Source organism: Schistocerca americana, chromosome X (assembly GCF_021461395.2).
Source record: "Schistocerca americana isolate TAMUIC-IGC-003095 chromosome X, iqSchAmer2.1, whole genome shotgun sequence".
In the NCBI taxonomy this organism is placed as follows: Eukaryota; Metazoa; Arthropoda; class Insecta; order Orthoptera; family Acrididae; genus Schistocerca; species Schistocerca americana.
Window position 1 is genome coordinate 130,781,870 of NC_060130.1, and position 14,605 is coordinate 130,796,474.

Genomic DNA, 14,605 nt, shown 5'->3' on the forward strand with positions numbered 1-14,605 from the left:
CCATGCAGCCTTACGATTATCGGCAGATCAAGCATACAGATGAATTAACTCTACAGTAGTTTCCTGCTGACATACGTTTATACACGACTCCACAAACGGCAGCTGTAGAGCTAACACTCAATAGTGTCCCAAATCTCTATCTACATACATACTCCGCAAGCCACTGTACGGTTTGTGGCGGAGAATACCCTGTATCAGTATTAGTCATTTCCTCTCCTATTCCATTTGCAGTGTCTTAAAGTACTCATTATAAAACCGAACTGGGATTCCATTCGGACCTGGTGACTTATTTGTTTTAAACTATTTCAGTTGTTTCTCTATGCCAGGGATGCTTATTACTATGTCGTCCGTACGGGTGTCCGATCGATTGTCAAACGTCGATATATTAGTACGATTCCCCTGCGTGAAAGATTTCTTGCACGCGAAACTTTAAACTTCACCTTTCATTTTTCTATCTTCAACTGCCACACTAGACTAGTCAACGAGTGAGTAGATGGAAGCATCAGGTCCGCTTAGCGATCCCACATAGCACCAGAATTTTCTCAGGATCTCGGACAGATCTTTTGCTAACGCACGACGGTGGTAGTTCTTGTCTGCTTCGCGCATAGATCTTTTCACAAACGCGCAAGTCTCTATTAACCTTTGGCTGTCGTCATTTGCGCGTCCTATCTTGATCCGAGAGAACAATAACCTTTGCTTCCTCAGCATTTTCTGGATATCGTTGTTACACTATGGTGGGTCTTTTCCATCCTTAATTAGCTTACCAGGCACAAAATTCTCCAGACCACGACTTAAAATCAGTTTAAACTTCCTCCATTTTTCCTCTACATTCATCTTACTGGAACTATATGATGTCAGTTCTCTGTCTATGTGGGTTGCTAACGACTGCTTATCTGCTGTTCCTAGCGAAAGCACTCTCCTAGTCTACTTTCGTAACCATAGTTGCTATAATAATATCATGATCACGAATCCCCGTCTCTATACTCACGCTGTCAGTTAAGTCCAGCCTGTTTGTAGCTACATGGTCTAAGCTATCCACTGTGTCTGGGCTGCTGAACTAGCTGCTCAAGACAGTTTTTAGTAAACGTGTTCAAAAGTACTTTGCAAGACAGTCTGTCTGTGCCCCCAACAATGAATCCATAAACGTTCCAGTCTGTACTCGTAGGTTAAAGTCGCCCCCAGCTGGTACTGCATGATATGAGTATGTATGCACTACTGACTGTGGACTTTCTTTGAATGACTCTAGAACTGTCACATTGGAATCGGGTGGCCAGTAAGAACATCCAATAATTAACTTAACCTCCTCTAGTCCTGTTACACATGACCAGATGATTTCACAATCACACTCAACTTCGACCTCAATAGAGACAATATTTTGGTCAACTGCAGTGAATACTCACCCTCCTATGGCATCCAATCTGTCTTTGCGGTATACACTCTATGACTCACCAAATATCTCGGAGCTTTCAGCCAGTTCTCGATCCCAGAATAATTTCAGGGCGAAAACTTACCTGGAGGACCGTAAATTCGAGAACTGTCTCGCAAATACTCCGACAATTTGAAGATAGAATTTTAACGGCCGATATGTCTCTACTCTGAACATGGTCTAACTTCCCTTTCTGTGTATCGACAGGTGAGTATTCATCACAGCACTTGAAACTACCGCCTAACCAAAAGACCTCCATGTGCCCTGCACAAGTATTCTGCTACCTGAGTAGGTTATTGCTTTGTGTAGTGCACCCCTGACCTATCAAGGTGAATCCTAAAAATCCCCACCTGATAACGCAGGTCTAGAAATATGTAGCAAGGTCTGTCCCAGAGTTGACAGCGCCTCTGATTGAGACCCTCCATCCAACTCCAAACCAAAGGGCCTCGATTAACTCTGGGAACAATGCTGCAAATTCCGAGCTCTGCTTCACTATGCGAATCATGACATGTGCAATAAATTCGACCATATACTGTGTGGCTGAGATTGTTGTATGTTTCCACTGTTCTTGGATAGTCCCAACACATACTGTATACCAATTCAGCAACACTGCAGGGGTTCAAGGGCTGAACATTCAGCTATTTATTAACATTTTATTCATGTATGGATCCATAGCCTCCAAAACGCTTTTAAAAGAAAAGTCCATGGTAGATTCTACAATTATATCCTATATTTGTTGTGTGATTGGCCTATTTCGACACTAATTCATTCTCAATCATCAACAAAAGAACACATTGGCATGGACAGGTATTATATTAAATATATACACTGTGGAAAACTATTAAACATATCCACACCTGTGTTTAAATTCAGTGGTAGCTGACTAATTTCTCAATACATAACAATTATGCAGTATGTCGTATGTGATGTGGTATACAACCGAAAAGTCATTCCATATGTGAAACCATACATGAAATAATCCATCTACATTATTTTCTAAGGACGAAAACATCATCATACAACCATGCAACCACACCATATGATGTGTGAACCACAACACTTTCACATACAGACTGAGGCTGAAATCAGCTGTTCTAATTTCTAGCAAACTTACATTCCAAGATAATACAAATTATTATCGATAATATAAACCTTGCTACATTACATTCTTTGATAGCATGCCAATAAGTGCATATTAATCTTATGTTCAAAACATAATATCAAACATATGTTACCATGTCAAAACAGATTAATAAAACATACAAGCAGCTCCACAAGAAAGTGTACACCACAATTTTATAAGTAATATCTGCAGCGACATCTCTGGTAGAAATCTCGAATCTCAACTCAATGCGCTTTTGCACAGGTATAGATAAACGGTGTGAGAGTTGAATGTCTTGTTTCGTTGGTTGCAGTTTAAAATGAATGCAAAAAAATAGTGCTGAAAAACTGTGCAATATATATAAAAATGACTCCTGAGATCTGTTAAGAAGCTATTTGTTTGAATCGAGGCAAACTGGTTGTTTCAAGACGATAATGATCCGAAACATTGCAGCCGTTCCGTACAGTGTGGAAACAATATAATGGAGTGTCCACGATGGATTGGCCTGCAATGCCTCCAGATGCAAATCCGATCGGAAATGTTTGGTCATACACTACTAGCCATTAAAATTGCTACATCAAGAAGAAATGCAGATGATAAACGGATATTCATTGGACAAATATATTATACTAGAACTGACATGAGATTACATTTTCACGCAGTTTGGGTGCATAGATTCTGAGAAATCAGTACCCAGAACAACCACCTCTGGCCGTAATAACGGCCTTGATACGCCTGGGCATTGAGTCAAACAGAGCTTGGACGGCGTGTACAGGTACAGCTGCCCATGCAGCTTCAGCACGATACCACAGTTCATCAAGAGCAGTGACTGGCGTATGGTGACGAGCAAGTTGCTGGGCCACCATTGACCAGACGTTTTCAGTTGGTGAGAGATCTGGAGAATGTGCTGGCCAGAGCAGCAGTCGAACATTTTCTGTATCCAGAAAGGCCCGTACAGGACCTGAACCATGCGGTCGTGCATTATCCTGCTGAAATGTAGGGTTTCGCAGGGATCGAATGAAGGGTAGAGCCACGGATCGTAACACATCTAAAATGTAACGTCCACTGTTCAAAGTGCCGTCAATGCGAACAAGAGGTGACCGAGACGTGTGATACGCCAGTATGGAGATGACGAATACACGCTTCCAATGTGCGTGTACCGCGATGTCGCCAAACACGGATGCGACCATCATGATACTATAAACAGAACCTGGATTCATCCGAAAAAATTACGTTTTGCCATTCGTGCACCTAGGTTCGTCGTTGAGTACACCATCGCAGCCGCTCCTGTCTGTGATGCAGCGTCAAGGGTAAGCGCAGCCATGGTCTCCGAGCTGATAGTCAATGCTGCTACAAACGTCGTCGAACTGTTCGTGCAGATGGATGTTGTCTTGGAAACGTCCCCATCTGTTGACTCAGGGGTCGAGAAGTGGCTGCACGATCCGTTACAGCCATGCGGATAAGATGCTGTCACCTCGACTGTTAGTGATATGAGGCCGTTGGGATCCAGCACGGCGTTCCGTATTACCCTCCTGAACCCACCGATTCCATATTCTGCTAACAGTCATTGGATCTCGACCAACGTGAGCAGCAATGTCGTGATACGATAAACCGCCATCGCGATAGGCTACAATCCGACCTTTATCAAAGTCGGAAACGTGATGGTACGCATATCTCCTCCTTACACGAGGCACCACAACAACGTTTCACCAGGCAATTCCTCATGTCAGCACGTTGTAGGTGTCGCCACCGGCGCCAACCTTGTGTGAATGCTCTGAAAAGCTGATCATTTGCATATCACAGCATCTTCTTCCTGTCGGTTAAATTTCGCGTCTGTAGCACGATAGCTTCGTGGTGTAGCAATTTTAATAGCCAGTAGTGTATATTAAGACGAAGCTTAAAGGAAAAGCAAAATATTCTTTGAAGCAGCTGTCATATAAAATCAGGACGTTATGGAGATCGTTCTACATCTACATCTACATCTACATGGATACTCTGCAAATCACATTTAAGTTCCTGGCAGAGAGTTCATCGAGCCACCTTCACAATTCTCTATTATTCCAACCTCGTATAGTGCGCGGAAAGAATGAATACCTCTATCTTTCCGTACGATCTCTGATTTCCCTTATTTTACCGTAGTAATCATTCCGCCCTATGTAGGTCGGTGCCAACAAAATATTTTCGCATTCGGAGGAGAAAGTAGGTGATTGGAATTTCGTGAGAAGATTCCGTCGCAACGAAAAACGCCTTTCTTTTAACAATTTCCAGCCCAAATCCCGTAACATTTCTGTGACACTCTCTCCCATATTTCGCGATAATACAAAACGTGCTGCCCTTCTTTGAACTTTTTCGATGTACTCCGTCAGTCCTACCTGGTAAGGATCCCACACCTCGCAGCAGTATTCTAAAAAGAGGACGGACAAGTGTAGTGTAGGCAGTCTCCTTAGTAGGTCTGTTACATTTTCTGTGTGTCCTACCAATAAAACGCAGCCTTTGGTTAGCCTTCTCCACAACATTTTCTATGTGTTCTTTCCAACTTAAGTTGTTCGTGATTGTAATACCTAGGTATTTATTTGAATTTACGGCTTTTAGATTAGACTGATTTATCGAGTAACCGAAGTTTAACGAGTTCCTTTTGGTACTCATGTGGATGACCTCACACTTTTCGTTATTTAGGGTCAATTGCCACTTTTCGCGTGATTCAGATATTTTTTCTATCTCGTTTTGCAGTTTGTTTTGATCTTGTGATGACTTTATTAGTCGATAAACGACAGCGTCATCTGCAAACAACCGAAGACGGCTGCTCAGATTGTCTCCCAAATCGTTTATATAGATAAGGGACAGCAAAGGGCCTATAACACTACCTTGGGGAACGCCTGAAACCACTTCTGTTTTACTCGATGACTTTCCGTCAATTACTACGAACTGTGACCTATCTGACAGGAAATCACAAATCCAGTCAAATAACTGAGACGTTATTCCATAAGCACGCAATTTCACTACGAGCCGCTTGTGTGGTACAGTGTCAAAAGCCTTCCGGAAATCCAGGAATGCGGAATCGATCTGAAATCCCTTGTCAATAGCTCTCAACACTTTATGTGAATAAAGAGCTAGTTGTGTTTCACACGAATGTTTTCTAAACCATGTTGACTGTGTATCAATAGACCGCTTTCTTCGAGGTAATTAATGATATTCGAACACAATATATGTTCTAAAATCCTGCTGCATATCGACGTTAACGATATGGATCTGTAATTTAGTGGATTACTCGTACTGCTTTTCTTGAATATTGGTGTGACCTGTGCAACTTTCCAGTCTTTGGGTGCGGATCTTTCGTCGAGCGAATGGTTGTGTATGATTGTTAAGTATGGAGCTAACGCATCAGCATACTCCGAAAGGAACCTAATTGGTATACAGTCTGGACCAGAAGACTTGCTTTTATTAAGTGATTTGAGTCGCTTCACTACTCCGAGGGTATTTACTTCTACGATACTCATGCTGGCAGCTGTTCTCGATTCGAATTCTGGAATATTTACTTCGTCTTCTTTTGTGAAGGCATGGCTGTGTTTAGTAAATCTGCTTTGGCAGCACTGTCTTCGATAGTATCTCCATTAATATCGCACAGAAAAGGCATTGATTCTTTCTTGCCGCTAACATACTTCACATACGACCAGAATCTCTTTGGATTTTCTGCCAGGTTTCGAGATAAACAGATCTGTTATAGGCGTCTCGGATTGAACTCCGCGCTAAGTTTCGAGCTTCTGTAAAGGATCGCCAATTTTGGGGATTTTTCATCTGTTTAAATTTGGCATGTTTGTTTCGTTGTTTCTGCGACAGTGCTCTAAACCGTTTTGTGTACCATGGAGAATCAGCTCCGTTGTTTGTTAGTTTATTTGGTATAAACCTCTCAATTGCTGCCGATACTATTGCTTTGAATTTAAGCCACATCTGGTCTACACGTACATTATTAATTTGGAATGAGTGGAGATTGTCTCTCAGGAAGGCGTCAAGTGAATTTTTATCTGCTTGTTTGAATAGGTATATTTTTCGCTTATTTTTCGAGGATTTAGGGATTATAATATTCAATTTCGCTACGACAACCCTGTGTTCACTAATCCCTATATCGGTTTTGATGCTGGTTATTAACTCAGGATTATTTGTTGCTAAGAGGTCAAGTGTGTTTTCACAACCGTTTACTATTCGCGTGGGCTCATGAACTAACTGCTCGAAACAATTTTCAGAGAATGCGTTTAGCACAATTTCGGATGATATTTTATGCGTACCTCCGGAATTAAATATGTATTTTCGCCAACATATCCAGGGTAGATTAAAGTCACCACCAACTACTATCGTATGAGTCGGGTATGTGTTTGAAATCAAACTCAAGTTTTCTTTGAACCTTTCAGCAACTGTATCATCTGAACTGGGAGGTCGGTAAAAGGATCCAATTATTATTTTATTCCGGTTGCCAACAATGACCTCTGCCCATACGAACTCACAGGAAGTATCTACTTCAATTTCGCGGCAAGTTAAACTGCTTCTAACAGCAACAAACACGCCACCGCCAACCGTGTAATATGCATAATCCCCAAGAGAATATGCAGAAAATCTCGTGAACAGCATGTCAAAAAAGGTGCCAAGCTATAATCGAAAATGGTGGCGATTGGATTAACGATTGATAATTGTGCAATTAGTAATAACATGTATTTTAATGCAAACATGTATTTATAATACTGTCTTTCATTTCATGCAGATAACGGCGTAGACTTTCTTGTGGAACTGACTGTATGTTACAATGTCAAAGTAGTATGCATGAAAGCACACACTATAAAAGTATTTAAACACTTTGAAGAAAGGAATCCAGGTATGTATTTGTTAAGCAACTATAAGTATGAATGGTCACAAGGACAACATGGCATGTCAACAATATAATGTTCATGATCGTCTGTGATCTGAGGCTTTCTCGGCTTATATGCCGGTTCCTTGGTTCTTGGGGGTACTTCTGGATCCAGTTGTTGAAGATCCACGACATTTCAACCTACAGTATCAGGCTGGAATGGTTGTTCACTGAAGTCCCGTGGATCTTTGACAACTGGATCTGGCAGTACATCCAAGAACAGTGGAAACTGCATACTCTTAGTTTTTGCTAATGACGATCTAGAGACAGGAGATGGATGGATAAATGCAATACATATACCACCGGAACAGAAATACATCATTGTACTCAACTAAGCTAAATGAATACAGAGATTACTATACAGTCACACATATTTCTGTAATTTGTCACAGGGTATAACTGAAAATACTGTAACTGAAACTTAAGTAATAAACATTCATTATTTATGAAGGAAGTATTTAGCTAAGAATGACAAGTAAACATAGTGTACACCCATTTACGAAATATGGCAAGACAAGGCATTCAGTAATCGTATATTAAGTAAAGTTTACAAACTACGTCTTTCCTATCATAGGCATGCACTCCAGAGTGTTCCATATTCCTGCAAATATTACTACATCATACTGGCATATAAAACATGACAGGGTACCAAGCAACAGATGTACATATTAGAAATTGAATGATATGAAGTATTACTGAAATAATAGGTCACATGTATGAATGTAACTTATATTCCCAGTTTAGTACACGATACCACTTGATACATACTGTAACTAAGTTATAAATAATAAACGAAAAACCAAAGATTGTCTGAACAGGCCTTAAAGGCCCAACAGTACCAACTGGCCAGCATGTCATCCCCAGCCCTTAGGCATCACTGGACGTGGATGCGGAGGGGCATGTGGTCAGCACACCGCTCTCCTGGCTGTTGTCAGTTTTCATGAGAAGTGTTGGTACTTTCCAGTCAAGTAGCTCCTCAACTGGCCTCACAAAGGCTGAGCGCACCCCGCTTGCCAACAGTACTTGGCAGACCTGGACGGTGACCCATTCAAGTGCTAACCAAGCCTCACAGCACTTAACTTTGGTGACCTGACAGGAACCGGTTATAAATAATGAAAGGTGATATAAATTCCACTTATTTATAAAATTAATGTGGAAAACTTGTGCTAAGGAACTCTGTATTTTTAGACATTTACATATGTGCTATTAGGATTGTGTTCTGTATGTTAAGAATCACTAAGCGAAGAGAGGGAACAATCTGGGTAATGCGACAGTGTCTTTCCCTGTCTCCCTGCATGGTCAGTGAGTCTCCAGATAGTGAACAGCTGACAGCCCTGAGTACCCCATAGACGTTCACAGGGAGTGGTCCAGCTAGCCTGGCAACTGAATGGGCCACAGTGCCAGCCGGTTCTTTGCGAGTGTCACACTTTCGCTGGAGAGAGGGCAGTTGTCTGCTCCTTTCACCAGCAGCTGTGCCACTGACAGACTCGCAGCGATTGACGATTTTAACAGCAACAAGGCGATCTGGGAACCAATGCACAAGTTATAACGACTGATACGTGGCCTGTTGCAGCACAAGTGTCTCAGGACACTCGCCAAGATGCGCAACAACCTGTTAGCCAGTAGAGGACATCATTAAGAGTTGGAGTTGTGTACGCACAACTCAGGGCAGTGCTATGCACCTCATTTTTCATTTACGTAAAAACAAGAATGGCACACATGAGAATCTGTGAGCTATAGGCAAGACTCAAGTGATAGTACCATGTGACAAGATGAGGCAGGCAGTACCTGCATTCTGATACAAGTATGAACATTAAGGATCATCCAGTCTGCTGTTGGTGGACAACACTTAACTGACGATGAGGCAAAGACAAGTTTCTGGTGTCTGTCCTGGTCGTTACTAAAAGGAAAAGATGGTCACTGACATGTCACATGTGCCTCTCGACATACACTCAATTCCGACAAACTGGTGTCACTTGCTGGGTGGCAGATGAGTCGTGCTCGGTCATCGAGATGATTTGAGGTACAACTCAAGAGTCCAAACTGATCGCTGTCATCATGGATCAACGATCTAACTACAATGAGAGACAGCCACAAAACCCTCCCAAGTGATCCTCCAAGCCACCAAGAACGAACGATGACACGTCCTCGTCGGCTAGAGTAAAGGAACAGTGAAGTTTGAAAGATCAATTTAATACGATTTAGGTTTCGCGTGAACATGAGCGTCTTTTGCTTACAGAGTCTGTGCCTCTGCCTCTTCATGTTGGCTCATATATATAATGTTTTAGCTTTTGTACTCTGTGTAGCTTTTGTACTCATTATTTTTTGTTAAATAGCACTATTTTGTGATTCTTAAGGTGGCCTATAAACAGGCCTTGCAAGGGTAGCAACTTTTAAATTAATTTAGATGAGTCTTTTCCTTGTATATTTGTTGTAACTATGTAATGTGCAATTTATTATTATTGTTTCTTTTCTGTATTATTGATTCAAGCTTGTACATAAGTTTCTACTCTATCTTTTTCGTAGGCACAATTAATTTTCAATGCATATAAGGTCCATTATGTGACACTGAGTACATGTGCTTGTTTGATACTTTTTGTCCTCACACTGTGACCTTTAACGAATTATTAATTTAGTTTCTGCTGTATACGCTTTTAATTTTCATTGGTCTTTATGTTGCTACCTATTTAATTGCCTTTTTGGGCTTTAAAATTTTTTTTATTGTGATTTTATGCAATGTATGAGGGGTGGCCAATAAATAATGCAACACATTTTTTCTGATAGCAAGTTGGTTTTATTCTGGATTCCAATACAGCACGTATTGGAGCCAACGTATTGCTGCGTTATCCTGCTTCATGTGGAGTGCATCCTTCATTGGGCCAACTACATGTGCGAGATTCGGGCTGTAGGGAGGGTGAGGAAGAACAGTCCAATGCAGTTTTGTGAGCTCCTCTCCATTGCGTAGACCTGTGTGATCCCTTGTATTGTCATGGGGAACGAGCAGTTCGTTTGCATTTTTAAATAACGAACTCAGTGAAGTAGTTTCTTTTGTTTCCTGGGGGTAGCACAATACACTAAAGTTGCTAGTTGCACCATGAGGGAGAACATGAAACAAAATAACCCCTTCAGAGCCCCAGAAGACCGTCGCCATAACTTTACCAATTGAGGGTGCGGCTATGAACTTTTTCTTTGGAGGAGAGATGGTGTAGTGCGACTCCATGGATTGCTGTTTTGTACCCATTTCGAAATGATGAACCTGTGACGAAGTTCGACAAAGAATTGTCACGATCAGCCTCGTAACGCTCAAGCAAGTCTGCACAGATGGTCTGTAGCTGCTTTTTATGGTCTTCTGTTAGGCAGCGGGGGACCCAGCGGGCACACACGTTAGGTACCGAAACTGGTGGACAAGTGTGTCGGCATTACTAAGATTCGGTTTTACAGAGTACTCTACTGCATTGGCTCCTTACTTAGCTTGCATTTATCGCGAATCTCTTGCCCAGCGTAAAGTCCCGAGGGACTGGAAAAAGCGCAGGTGACGCTTGTATATAAGAAGAAATTACAGACCAATATCCTTAACATCGGTTTGTTGCAGGATTCTCGAACATATTCTCAGTTCGAATATAATGAATTTCCTTGAGACAGGGAAGTTGCTGTCCATGCATCAGCACGGCTTTAGAAAGCATCGCTCCTGCGAAACGCAACTCGCCCTTTTTTCACATGATATCTTGCGAACCATGGATGAAGGGTATCAGACGGATGTGGTTCATCTGTAAAGGAGACCGCTTATAAAACACTAATACGACCTATTCTTGAGTAGTGCTCGAGCGTTTGGGATTCCTATCAGGTCGGATTGAGGGAGGACATAGAAGCAATTCAGAGGCGGGCTGCTAGATTTGTTACTGGTAGGTTTGATCATCTCGCGAGTGTTACGGAAATGCTTCAGGAACTCGGGTGGGAGTCTCTAGAGGAAAGGAGGCGTTCTTTTCGTGAATCGCTACTGAGGAAATTTAGAGAACCAGCATTTGAGGCTGACTGCAGTATAATTTTCCTGCCGCCAACTTACATTTCGCGGAAAGACCACAAAGATAAGATAAGAGAGATTATGGCTCGTACAGAGGCATATTGGCAGTCATTTTTCCCTCGTTCTGTTTGGGAATGGAGCAGGGAGAGAAGATGCTAGTTGTGGTACGAGGTACCCTCCGCCACGCACCGTATGGTGGATTGCAGAGTATGTATGTAGATGTAGATGTAGAGACGTCCAGTTTGCAGCAAGGTGTCTGACTGTGATCCATTCATCACCTCCAATGAGAGCGTCCACACGTTCTAACACTGCACGAGTCACAGCTGTGTGCAGTCGGCCAGCATGCGCAGATCGGACAGGTTTGCGTGTCCTTGTCGCAATGGCGACAGACGCATCGCCCATCGACTCACCGTCTTTGTTCACTGCCAGGTTTCCGTAGACATTCTGCAAACGGCCAAGAATTTCTGTGATGCTCTGGTTTTACGCCAAAAGAAACTCAATGAGATCTCTCTGCTTGGAATGCACCTCCGTTACGGATGTCATTTTCAAAGCTACATATAGCGCTGCCTCCTATCGGAACTTCATGAAACTATTGGGCTGAATCGAGAGTATTCCACGATATCCCACCACAAGTTACACATTTTTTCAACCGAAATTGTGCGATTAAAAAAATGTGTTGCAGTACTTACTGAACACCCTCATAGTTTTCTTTTTCCAGTAATATCTTGTGGTTTACTGTTGTTTTTAATGGGCAATTCCTGGGCCAGTTCAATAATCTAGTTGAACAAGTCTTTAAAAGAGGTGGCTTGCCCATTAAAAGGGATCGGGAATGGCAGGGCCTCCCCTTTCACCACATAACGTGGATTTTGCTCACAATTGCTCTATCAGTGTGACTTTCCCATATCTTGAAGGGAGGACTGCGGTTGAATTTCACACAGATCACCACATATAAGAGTCATCGGCCCATCAGAGGGGATTAGGGTGTGGCCCAAGGATCGTCTATTTGACTGAATAAAAAATATTCACCACGATCAAACAAAAACTACACATTGGATTAATAATTAATTTTATCATCTGAAGAGGAACATTTTAGTGGGGGGGCCTTGCAATGCTAACATTTCCGTGATATCTCTATACAAGGGATTAACACTTTTCATTGAAAGTCGGATTAAAAGCACAATAATTTATTATAAATCGAAATTACACTTGTACAAACGAAGTACGAGCACCTTGATTTACGAATACGAATAACAAGAAACGTGGGCCATGCTACTTCTCGTTCAATTTAGATATGGTGTGCAGAACTACTCGCCACGTGTTCACACGTGGGCGACAGGGAAGGGAAAACCTAACACACAAAAGGCCGTTATGAAATGTTCACTAATATCACGGAGTATTGGAGAAGGAAAGACGTTCGCTGAAGGCGAAGTGGTTAAAAGGCGGGTTGAACAATACCGAACGTGGTGACCGAGAGTCCCACGCATGTTGCATACTGCAACCGACCAGGCTCTGACGCCAAGTCCAAAAACAAAATAGCAAAATGAGAACGAAATAAAAGCAATAAGGTACAAATCCTCCCGAAATTAAAGATCACCTAACACTTTAATATGTATTCGCGACTCAATCCACTTCTGAACCTAGTAAGAGCACGCATGCTTACCAGCTTGCAACCGTCGTCTTCTGGCTCTCGCCACCGACTTCTCAAGACTGCTAACCGCCTACCGGCCGTTGCTCCAGCGGAGCCGGGCCTTGTGGAGGTGGGAATTGGCGCATTTTTCGCCAGCCAATCAGGGGGTACGGATCTGTCGCCGAACTAGCTGCCGTTCAAGCAGACATTCCTGACTTGGCGGAATGACTCGTGATTGGATAGAATTTAGTCAGGGAGTCATTAGGGAGGCCTCTTTACAGAGCCAAACGTGCAGGAGAAACTGAGTTTTAAGTTGGTACTACTGCTTAGAAGAATAAGAAGAAGAACTACATTGGCTTCTCCAAGTCATTCAAACTACCGGCCCATGCTTCCAAGCTCAAAGGTTAACGCGGGAAAAGGAAAGCCACCATGGCTAGCTGATGGAGACTACTGAATATCAAAATAAAGTAAAAGTACCTTACTCCAATGCTCTCTCCAGTTTCATTATGCTGTCTACTGAAAAAAATCGGCATAATAGCAGGCATGCTATTGCCGTATTAGTAATGGTAATAATATGACTGCAATATCGTAAATCGTAAATAAGTGAAAGAAGTACAGGGTAGATGTACGTCTTTCAACTTTGTATAAAGATTTTAAACCTATTTTGATGTGTGTTCTCCTGCTGAACACCTTATTCGCACTCCCTTCCTCAAAACCATAACTGTTACCTGTGCCACTATCTGCATACGAAAACATCATCCCATTCCATAAGACTTCCTTGCACACATAGACCATAGCTTTTCAATCTACACCATTGCCACTGACTTATCATCCACAGCCAGCCACACGCTGAACCCCAGCAGTGGTATCAGTTTACTAACTCCCTACAGGTGATATAGTGCCTCTCCCACCACATAGCCACCCTGAAAGCAATTCCACTCCTGATGTTATCCTCACCTCTCCTAACCTCTTAGGGCACATTACTGCAGCAGTCTTCGATCCCATCAGAAGCGACCCTCTCCCTGGCCTACTCACCATACCCTACACCACACAACCTACCTGTGAACCCATTCCTCTTCCTTCTCCCAAACACATCCGGGACTACTCCCATACCAATGCAAAGAGACGCCGCGTCTGGCGCCAAACATGCACAAACCTCAATGTTATACTGCCCATGACCTCCTCTGTGTACTGGAAGGCATTTCACCACCTTACTGTCAACAACCCTGCTCCCTTCCACCCCCTCCTTTACGATAATCACCCTATCCTCGACAACCTAAGCAAAGCCAGCCACGTTGTATCCTACCTCTCCGACACCTTCACAATCCCAGATAACCCCCACCTCGATTACTCATTATTTAACAGTCGGCGAGCGTACTGGTACCTCCATCCCACCCCTCGCTCCTAGCTTCCAAGTACCTCGACAACATAACACAGACAGAACTCAATACTCCAATAGCAACACAAGACATTCAAAAGATACTCCATCACAAACGCACCACAGTTCCTGGTCGCGACTGTATCGCCTACAG